Here is a 10,126-nt window from a genome sequence, read left to right as displayed (position 1 = left end):
TCTGTTGCCTCCAGCAGAGAAGCAAAGAATTACAGCATGTGAGGATCTTGCCCAGAATAGGTTTATAAAGAATTTCTTGACACCAAACTTTTCAGCAATATAATGGTGAATGACACATTTCCTGCAAGTGACAAGATGGCCTTTAACGTGAAATAAATAGTCTGAATCATTAAAGGACAGCACAGAAACAAATGATAGAAATTATACAAAGATATATTTGACTCATAGAATCATAGAATACTACAACTGGAAGGGACCTTGAGAGGTCATCAAGTTCCATGCCCTGAACTCATGGCAGGACCATCTAGATTGTTCCTGACAGTTGATTGTCTAACCTGCCCTTAAAAATCTCGAATGATGGAGATTCCACAACCCCCCTAGCCAATTTATTCCAGTGCTTAATTTCCCTGACAAGAAGTTTTTCCTAATGTCCAGGGTTTGACTATCGTGGCGATAACCACTCGCCAGCCCTGCACCGCGCATGTGCGAGACTCACCCTGCACATGTGCGGACCGCCAGTGAATGGAGCGACCGGCTGAAATCTACTCAGCACGGGCGAGTAGATAAGAGTATTTGTCGAGCCCTGCTAATGTCCAATCTAAACCTCCCTTTCTACAATTTAAACCCTTTGCTTCTTGTCTCAGCCTCAGAGGTTAAGGAGAATAATTTTTCTCTCTAATCCTTGTAATAACCTTTTGGGCGCTTGAAAGCGCTAATCATGTCCCTTCTCAGTCTTTTCTTTTCCAGACTAAACAAACCCAATTCTTTCAATCTTCGCTCTAGACCTTTAATAATTTTTTTGTACTTCTCTGAACCTCCTCCAATTTCTCCATATCTTTCATGAAATTTGGTTCCCAGAACTAGACACAATACCCCAGTTGAGGCCTAATCAGTGGAAAATAGAACAGAATTACTTCCTGTGTCTTGCTTACAATACTTTTTGTAATGCATCCCAGAATTACGTTTTCTTTTTTTGCAACAACATGACATTGTTGACTCTTATTTAGCTTGTGGTCCATTCTGACCCCTAGCTCCCTTTCTAAAGTACTCCTACAGTTACTTCCAATGTTGTATGTATGAAATTGATTGTTCATTCCAAAGTGGAGTACTTTGTATTTGTTTTTATTGAATTTCATCCTATTTATCTCAGATCATTTCTCTAATTTGTTCAGATAATTTTGAATTATAATCCTATCCCCCAAAGCGTTTGCAACCCCTCCCAGCTTGGTATCATCAGCAAACTTTTAAGTGCACTCTATGCCATTTATCTAAATCATTGATGAAGATATTGAACAAAACTGGTCCCAAACCTGATCCCTGGGGAACCCCACGTGTTATGCCCTTGCAGCATGACTGTGAAGCATTGACAACTACTCTCTGAGGTTATGTCTACACTACAGCGCTAATTCGAACTAACGCATCTAGAACTAAAAACTAGTTGGAATTAGCGTTTTGCTAATTCAAACTAGCGCATCCACACTGATTGGACGCTGGGGCGCATTTAAGGGCAGCTGAAACCGGTTCTGGCAGGGCATCAGGTCAGTAATTGCTTTGTGTGGCTGCTGTCTGAGGCTATCTGAGGCTCGTGCTTAAAGGGACCCCCCTGGACGGCCGGTTCTCAGGTTTTCCGCTTGCTTGCCTACCTCGCCGAGGCAAAGCGTTTTTCTCTGCGCCCGTCTGTGTCAGTGTTTCCCTTCGGGGACGCCGCCGCAGGTGGCAACATGGAGCCAGAACTCACCCTGCACTTTCTGGTGCAGTTTATGGACTTGCTGCTGCAAGCCTGCCAGCAATGGCTGGAGGCTGCCTGGTTCTACCTGGTGCACGTCAGCCCCCTGCCTCTCCGCCTGGCCACCCTGGGGGCCATGGAGCAGCTGCGGCAGCGCCCGGGCGCCGGTGTGCCCCGCCGCATCTGGCGTCTGGACACCAGCAGCGACTGGTGGGACCGCATCATCCTGGAGCACTGGGGAGACCAACAGTGGACCCAGAACTTCAGGATGAAGAGGAACACCTTCCTGGAGCTCAGTGAGTGGCTCGCCTCTGCTCTGCGCAGAAGGGACACTCACATGAGGCCCACCATCCCACTCCAGAAGTGTGTGGCCATCGCCCTCTGGAAGCTCTCCATGCTGGACAGCTACCGATCCTTCAGGAACCAGTTCGGCATGGGGAGATCCACCGTCAGAGCGGTGCTCATGCAGGTACGGCACTCGCTGGCCACTGGGCCGGTGGCAAGGGGGGCTGCAAGGAGGGGTTGGGCTGCCCCAGGGAAAACGGGGGGACGGAGGGGAGAGGCAAAAGTGCCCCGCACCGGAGGGGCCGGTCTCTCCCGGCCGTACTACACGCCGCCCGGGGGGGTTGCTCCCAGGAGTGGGGCACGGGGCACTGCCAGGGCACGAGCACTCCCAGCCACCCGGGCGCCCCACTGATTTGTGCTTTGCTATGTCTCTGCAGGTGGTCAAGGCCATTAATCGGGTGCTGCTCCGCAGGGTGGTCCACCTCGCCGACCCGGACGCCGTCATCCGGGGGTTCGGCGCCCTCGGCTTCCCCAACTGCTGGGGGGCTATCGACGGGATGCACATCCCCATACGTGCCCCGGAACACCAGGCCTCCCACTATGTCAACTGCAAGGGGTACTTCTCCGTCCTCCTGCAGGCCGTGTGTGACCACCGGGGACAGTTCACGGACATTAATGTGGGCTGGTCCGGCAAGGCACATGATGCCAGGGTGTACCGGAACTCCTCCGTGTGCCAGAGGCTGCACGCCGGGACCTTCTTCCCCGACCGCCACATCAGGGTCGGGGACGTGGACATGCCCGTGTGCCTGGTGGGGGATGCGGCCTATCCCCTACAGCCCTGGCTCATGAAGCCCTACACGGGGCACCTCAACCCCTCCTGCTAGGCCTTTGAAGGGGCCTTCGGGTGACTGAAAGCCTGATTTAGGTGCCTCCTCACCCGCCTCGATCTCGCCGAGCACAACATCCCTCCCGTGGTGGCAGCATGTTGTGTGCTGCACAATTTGTGTGAGAGGATGGGGGGGAGGCTTTCCTGCCAGCCTAGATGGCTGAGGCTGACTGCATGGCTGGTCAGTACGCTCAGCCCCGCACCGCCGCCATCCAGGAAGCCCAGTGGGGGGCCGTCCGGATCCGGGAAGCCCTGCGGGAGAGCTTCCAGGTGGAGGAGGAGGACTGAACTCTCTCTGCATGCTGCACTGGGGCCTTCTTCCACCCTCCCCACTTCCCCTTTTCCCTCCCTAACCTTCCTTCCTAATGTCAAATAAAGACACCTGTTTTGGCAAAAAAAACCTCTCTTTATTTTACATAACTGGGGTGGGGAGAGGGAGGAGTGAGGGTGAGAAAGGGGAGGGGGAAACCTGGGAGGAGGGAGCTGGAAGGGGGTGGAAGAGGAGGAAGGAAAGGGAAAGCTCAGGGTTGGGGGTCTGGCTGGCTCTCCCGTCTCGCAACACTGCGGGTGTGGGGGCCTCAGGGGGGAATGAGTGTGGAGGGTGGGGCAGGAGGGACGGGGGTGCAGCGGAAGCGGGAGAGGGAGCAGGAGCAGCAGAGGGAGCAGGGGCAGCAGGGGTGGGAGGAGGAGCGAGAGCTGGGGCAGCCGCAGGAGCCAGAGCAGGAGGAGGCAGGAACCGGTCCACCAGGGTCTGGAGGTGGCCTCTGAGGCCATGGCCCTGCTCCTCCAGTGCATCCACACTCTGCTGGTGCAGCCGAAGGTCCTCCCGGACCCAGTGCTCCTGGTTGCGGAGCAGCTGCTCCATGAACCGGAGGTGCCGCCACTGGTAGTCCTCCTCATTCCTGGCACGCCTGCTGGCCCGGGCGCGGGTGGCTGTTGCAGGTGGGGTGGTGCGCCCTGCAGTCCCAGGTGCTGCGGCTGTGGTGAAACAAGAGCAGCAGTCAGTTCTTCCTGAGGACAAGGTGGGTGAAACCCAGCCCCCCTCTGCAAGGCCAAGGCCCCTGCATGATACCCAGCTGCTGCTCCATGGTGGGCAAGGCCCAGGCGCACGGTCCCATGGCTCCCTCTCCCCCCCCCCCCCGTACACATAAAGGGAGCGTGATGGTACTCACAGGTGGAGGCCTCCCCGGCCTTGGACGACACAGGAGATGTTGTCTGTGGGATTCCTTGGGGGTCCTGGGTCCTGGGCAGGCTCCCGGCAGGCTCCTGGCTTGCGGCGTCCTCCGGCTCCACCTCCTCGGTGTTCAGGACGGGTTCCTCTGCCCCGGGGTCGATGACCACCCGGGGGGCATGGACGGCATGAGCCCCCAGGATGCGGTCCAGGGCCTGAAAGTGGGGGCAGGCCTCCTGGTCAGCCCCTGGCAGGCAGGCCCGGGAGTAGGACTGCCGCAGGTCCTTTATTTTACAGCGGACCTGCTCCCGGGTCCGCTGGTGGCCTCTGGCGGCCAGGCTGTCAGCCATGCGGCTGTAGACAGCCACGTTCCTGTGACTAGTGCGGAGATCGTGGACATTGGAGGCTTCCCCCCAAACCTCGATGAGGTCCACGATCTCTGCACTAGACCAAGCGGGCGCCTGCCTCTTGCGGCCCCGAGCAGGCTCCTGGGAGCCACCAGGCTGGTCCCAGGAAGAGGCAGAGGGATGGGTGGCATTGGGTGGCTGGCTTATGGCGTGCCAGGTGCAGGGTCTGCTGGCTGGGTGCTGGCAGGCTTGCAACTGGCACAAACTGTGTAGCCAGCCCATGGCCCTTTAAGGGCTCCGGGGCCGGGAGGGGGGCAGACAAGTTTCCCTGGTGTTGGCCAGAGTGGCCACCAGGGCAAGCTGGGAAGGGTTAGCCTCCCACTAGTTCGACTTAAGTGGCTACACAGCCCTTAATTCGAACTAGCTAATTCGAACTAGGCATTAGTCCTCGTAGAATGAGGTTTACCTAGTTCGAATTAAGCGCTCCGCTAGTTCGAATTAAGTTCGAACTAGCGGAGCGCTAGTGTAGCGCCTATCAAAGTTAATTTGAACTAACGTCTGTTAGTTCGAATTAACTTTGTAGTGTAGACATACCCTGAGAGTGGTTATCCAACCAGTTATGTATCCACCTTATAGTAGCCCCATGTAGGTTGTATTTTCATAGTTTATTTATAATAAGGTCATGCAAGACTGTATCAAATGTTTTATTAAAGTCTACCACATCTACCACTTCCCCCTTATCCACAAAGTTTGTTATCCTATCAAAGAAAGCTGCCAGGTTGGTTTGATAAGATTTGTCTTTACAAATCCATGCTGTTACATATCTCCTTATTACCTTCTAGATGTATGCAAATGGATTCTTAAATTATCTGCTCCATTATTTTTCCTGGCACAGAAGTTAAGCTGATTGGTCTGCAAACATAATATATACTATGTTTACATTTACCTTTGTATTTCATAATCATCTCACACTAATATTTTATGTAATTATTGATAGTCTAGAACAATTTTACTTAAAATAAGTAAACTAAAGATTCATTTGAAAAGGACATGAAATGATTTTCTTCACACTTTGATTGACTGCAAAATATTTTTCTATGGTTATTTATTAGCTGGTATATATCTATTTCAATTTTAGATTCCCTGGACACAATCGATAATTGATGTACAATTCTTTTAAAGAGTATTTTTGTGCTTCTATGGTAAAGGCCTGTATTTCATTCACATTCAAGAATCTTTAACAAATAGGTAAGAAGACAACATGACAACAGAAAATGTCATAGACTTGCTGAAGGTCCCCAGCAGGAAAGAGTATCAACTCTACATAGACAATGTAAGTAAGGGGAAAATAGATCTAATGCCTTATTAGAGTTGGTGATCCAGGTACATTGAGTATCTTAGTTTTTTTGCACTAGAGGATGCTTTCTGGCTTCATTGCACACAGCAGGAAGAAAAATAGTGTATTTCTCATCATTTGCAGTTTTATGTTGTTTTGCAACCTAAGAACCACATGGGGTGTAAACGGATAGCTCTTTTCTAAGGAGGCATCAGAAGGCTTGCAATCTCATTGCTTAGAGTGAGAACAAAATATGAATAGAAATCTATCTGTTGGGTGCAAACTAGAATAACTTGATACAGTGTGGTGTGTCCCAGTAGTATTAAAAAAATCACATGATAATTATACAGCTTTCATGAAATATAAACTATATCTGATAGCAAGTGAACCAGCATATGGTAACAAAGTATATGCAGTGCCTACAGGGCATATTCAGATATGCTGGAAGAAGAACAAGAGGCACCGAATATGGTTTGATTAGGCTGCAACTTTATTTCTAAATGTCTGGGAGGATCCTGTGGATGAAAGTGTACAGTGCAGATATTTATATATACCTGGTGGGGCTGTCAGCCCTCCCATTTTACCCCATCTTGGTTTCCAGCCAACCTGCTGCTAGGCCTTGCCCCACTCCCCACTCACATGAGGTTTAAAGGGGGGATTGTAAAGGAGGTGGTGATTGACTCGCTGCTGTACCAGTCATAGGAACCTCAACTCCCTAGCTCCAGTTTCTGCTCCTTAAAATCCATTATCAATCCATTTAATGTGATCATGATTACTTTCCTGTGGAATACCTGCATTGGACACCTGCAAGTTGCAACATCACAGCCAATCTCCCTTTTTGTGTCTGCCCCAACAAAGCCCCCAAACCACAGTGGCAAAGATGAACAATTCTCACCTCGATTTGGCCAATGTGATGATGAGAGGGAAAAAATCCTTCCCAGTTTCCCCCATGAAAGGGGAGATTACTGTAAAGCACACAGTGGATCATGATGAACCTAGCAGTTCACAACTTTGCTGGATGCAAAGGTGGGAGCTGCTCTGCCTGGTACAGATAAAAGCTCTTCTTTCACCTGTGTAAACAGTCCCAGGTCTCATCTTGTCACCTGGTGGGGGAAATGCGTCAGTGTCCACACTTGGGCCTAGTATAGAGCTGACACTGCTCTGGCTTTCTAGCCCTTAAAGAGGATCACATCTTCCATAAAACCTGATAGTGGTACCAATGACTTAATATGTGGTGAGGTCATTACAGTTCTGCTAAACAGTTGGAAGTGTCCCACAAGTCCTAGGATATTTAATAAGTCAATTTAAAGCCATAATAAATATTCAATTCTAGAGGAAAATGAAAATTTGATAGAACCAAAGTTACATATGAAGAGGAAAAGGCCAAGCTGCATCCCAGCCCACTTTAAAAAACCCACCATTGAATCTGAAATGCCATAGTCAGCATTGAAGTAAAGTCTATGGCAGATGACTTACAAATGTTAATTGTAGGGAAAAAAAAGTATACCACACAAAGTATAATTCAACTCTGTTGGTACATTGTCATTCTGGCAATGAGTATACCAAAGTATGTTTCAGATTTAAATTAAACGGTTGCAAGTAAGCATTAAATAACAACAGAGACAGAGGGAAATATAGAGTGATAGGGAAGCAAGAAAAAGATACTGTATATTTTAAAATGTGTTTTTATATGAGCAATTGAGAACTGAGAAGAAATGTCTAACATCACTTTTGATTTACTCTGTGTTTGAAAACAGGTTTATAATGACTGAAAGGCTACTGTACTAAGCTTACAGATACATACACCCAAACCCAGGAGATGTTTACTTCACCTTTTCTTTCAAACGTTTTGGTTAAAGTACTTGTTATTAAAACACTGAACTGGAAATCAGAAGATCTGATTTTGAATTCTGATTTTGCCACAGACTTTCTTATATGCGCTTGAGCAAATAGTGTAGGCCTTGCTTACACAAATAAGTTGCACTGGTTTAACTTATATTATGTATAAACCAATTTAGTTAAATTAATGCAAATACCTGGGTAGACACTCTAATTTCAGGTTTGTTTGGTTTAGCTTAAATCCATATCCTATTGGCTTAAGCTAAATTAATATAAACCAGGTTTATATTGTTTTAAGAGTATCCACAGAGTCTTGTGTATTGGTTAACTAATTTGATATTAAATCATACCTATGGTTACATTGGGGTGAATATGCATGAAGACAAATCCTCAGTCTCTATATTTCTCATTTCCCCATGTATAAAATGAAGCTAACTATAATTTTTTACCTCTGAATTACTGTCTTTATCAATTTAGATTGTAAAATTGTGGGACAGAAACTCTCTCTTACGGTATGTCTACACAGCAACATTATTTCGGAATACACTACAAGCCTTTATTTCGAAATAATGGCAAGCTGGAGAACTTCTTACTCCAACTCATGGCAACCCTTATTTCATGAGGAGTAAGGGAAGTCAAAGGAAGAGTGTTTTTCCTTCGACTTCCTGCTGTGTAGACAGCACCAAAAGCCAAATTAAGCTATATCGACTTAGTTGACATAGCTGAAGTTGTGTAGCCGAATTCAACTTTAGCCCTGCTGTGTAGACGTACCCTTATTGTGATAGTACAGCATCCAATACCAGAGACCCCTGATCTAAATAATGGGCTCCCGATAATACTATAATACAAATAGTAATAATAATTTAGGAACTATATGGAATATTTCTTCAATGTGTCATATTTTAAAATCAATTCTGTGCTTTAACTCAAAGCTGAAATAACTTATCAAAAATCTATGGATTTCATGTACTCTTTCATACAGTTTTCTTAAAATTAAACCCCATTGCCTCATTCAATGTAATTTGAACAACAGAGCTGTGAAGTTCTCCAGCATACCTAAAACATTTACATTCATACCAAGTGGATATTTTTGGGAAGAGGATCAGCTGTCTGGAGCCCATTATGTCTCCTACCATTTGTATATATTTTTTGCAATGCTGGTTATGTGCCTGTGTGTGAGGGGAAGAAAGAGAACATTGCTTAGAGGCTTTGGTCATCACAGTGTATAACTCTCCCTTATTTCTAGTTGGAGTCTTCTGAATATCAGGTTCCGCTGCAGCTAGGAGCAGTGACCTTTTTAGGTTTTGATTCTGCTCTTCTCTGACAGATACAGGACTGAGACTTTGAAAGGGAACCCCCTCCTGTTCCATGTAAAACTCTTTGAATTGCCCCATCTATGCTTCTGAGGCTCCCCACTCATATGCCAGATACTTTGAAGATGAATACTCCATCATAAGGAAAACATGAAACAAACCTCACTCCCTTATGTCAGGGAGTACTGTAGAGATCTCAAAGCTGTTCTGTATGATGGTTGCTCTTTGGTGGGTGGGAGAACACAGGCAGGTTCAGCAGCCTGTCAAAGCATCAGAAAAAAAATTCACACCAGGACTAAATGTTGGGTGTGTGTTAGCTGAAGAAAATGGATTTGCAATACCTAGAATATTCAAGTACAGCAATACCCAATTCAAGTGAACTTTGGTGTGAAATTGGTTTAACTAGCAGCATTTATAATTTCTTCTCTTATTTATTGCAAAAGTTGTCTCACTCTTTAGGAACGTTGCACCAAATTTGCCCTTTCTGCCAAGGGTCTAGATGAACCTTTCACAGCACGTACCATGGCAGAGATTTTTTTTTGGGGGGGGGAGAAGGGGCTCAAATTTGGATGACTACACAGAGTTATGTACCCAAGTCCACTCTCAGCCTTAGTTGCCAAGTGCAACAGCTGTTTGAGATGGGAATGGACTGCTGAGTAACCATTTATATGTTGATCCTCCACATAGGAGGATTCAGTTATAGGGCTGGAGTAGATGACTGCAGAACAGCTCAACTGCCATTCCTTGCCTTGTTATCTGGACTATTTTCCTCTGTCCCCATGGAAATCCTCAACAGCCAGCCCAGCATGCTACAGCCAGGATTTTCTTTAATATTTTTAGTGCATCATTTATATTCTGAAGCAGGGAAGAGCCATTGAGTCTGAGGAGTTTGGAACTATGAAAGGGACATGAAGTCTATCTAATCTTTCCATCTCTGTGTATTTGCATGGTGCTCGTCATCAGAGTATCTGACTACGTTGTTAAAATCTGATAGTTAATTTCTTGTGGCCCAGGTGAGTGGTGAGCCACTGCCAAGTCATCATTGCCATCTGGTGATTGTTACAGGGCATGTGTGGAATGAATGGGTAGTTACATAATGAAAAAGTGATTGTCATGAACATGTTGTTTAAATTAATTCTGCTTTATCCAGAGGCAATGGCTAGTGATGGAACTGAGTGCAGGAACAGAAGGAGAGGAGAAACAGAGAGAGACACAAAATAAAA

General features: G+C 47.1%; 1 long non-coding RNA gene across 1 annotated transcript in view; it reads left to right on the top strand.

The window, feature by feature from the left end:
* The first annotated feature begins 5,648 nt into the window (after positions 1-5,648).
* Positions 5,649-10,126, top strand: part of LOC149523660 (uncharacterized) — a 61,771-nt gene continuing 57,293 nt past the window's right edge. Inside the window, exon 1 of the long non-coding RNA XR_016350570.1 lies at positions 5,649-5,748. This is a non-coding gene — a long non-coding RNA (uncharacterized LOC149523660). The remainder of the gene's footprint in view (positions 5,749-10,126) is intronic.

Source organism: Pelodiscus sinensis, chromosome 13, assembly GCF_052426305.1.
Source record: "Pelodiscus sinensis isolate ZL-2025 chromosome 13, ASM5242630v1, whole genome shotgun sequence".
Taxonomy (NCBI): Eukaryota; Metazoa; Chordata; order Testudines; family Trionychidae; genus Pelodiscus; species Pelodiscus sinensis.
The sequence above is the reverse complement of the archived record's forward strand: the minus strand, read 5'-3'. Positions and strand labels throughout refer to the sequence as shown.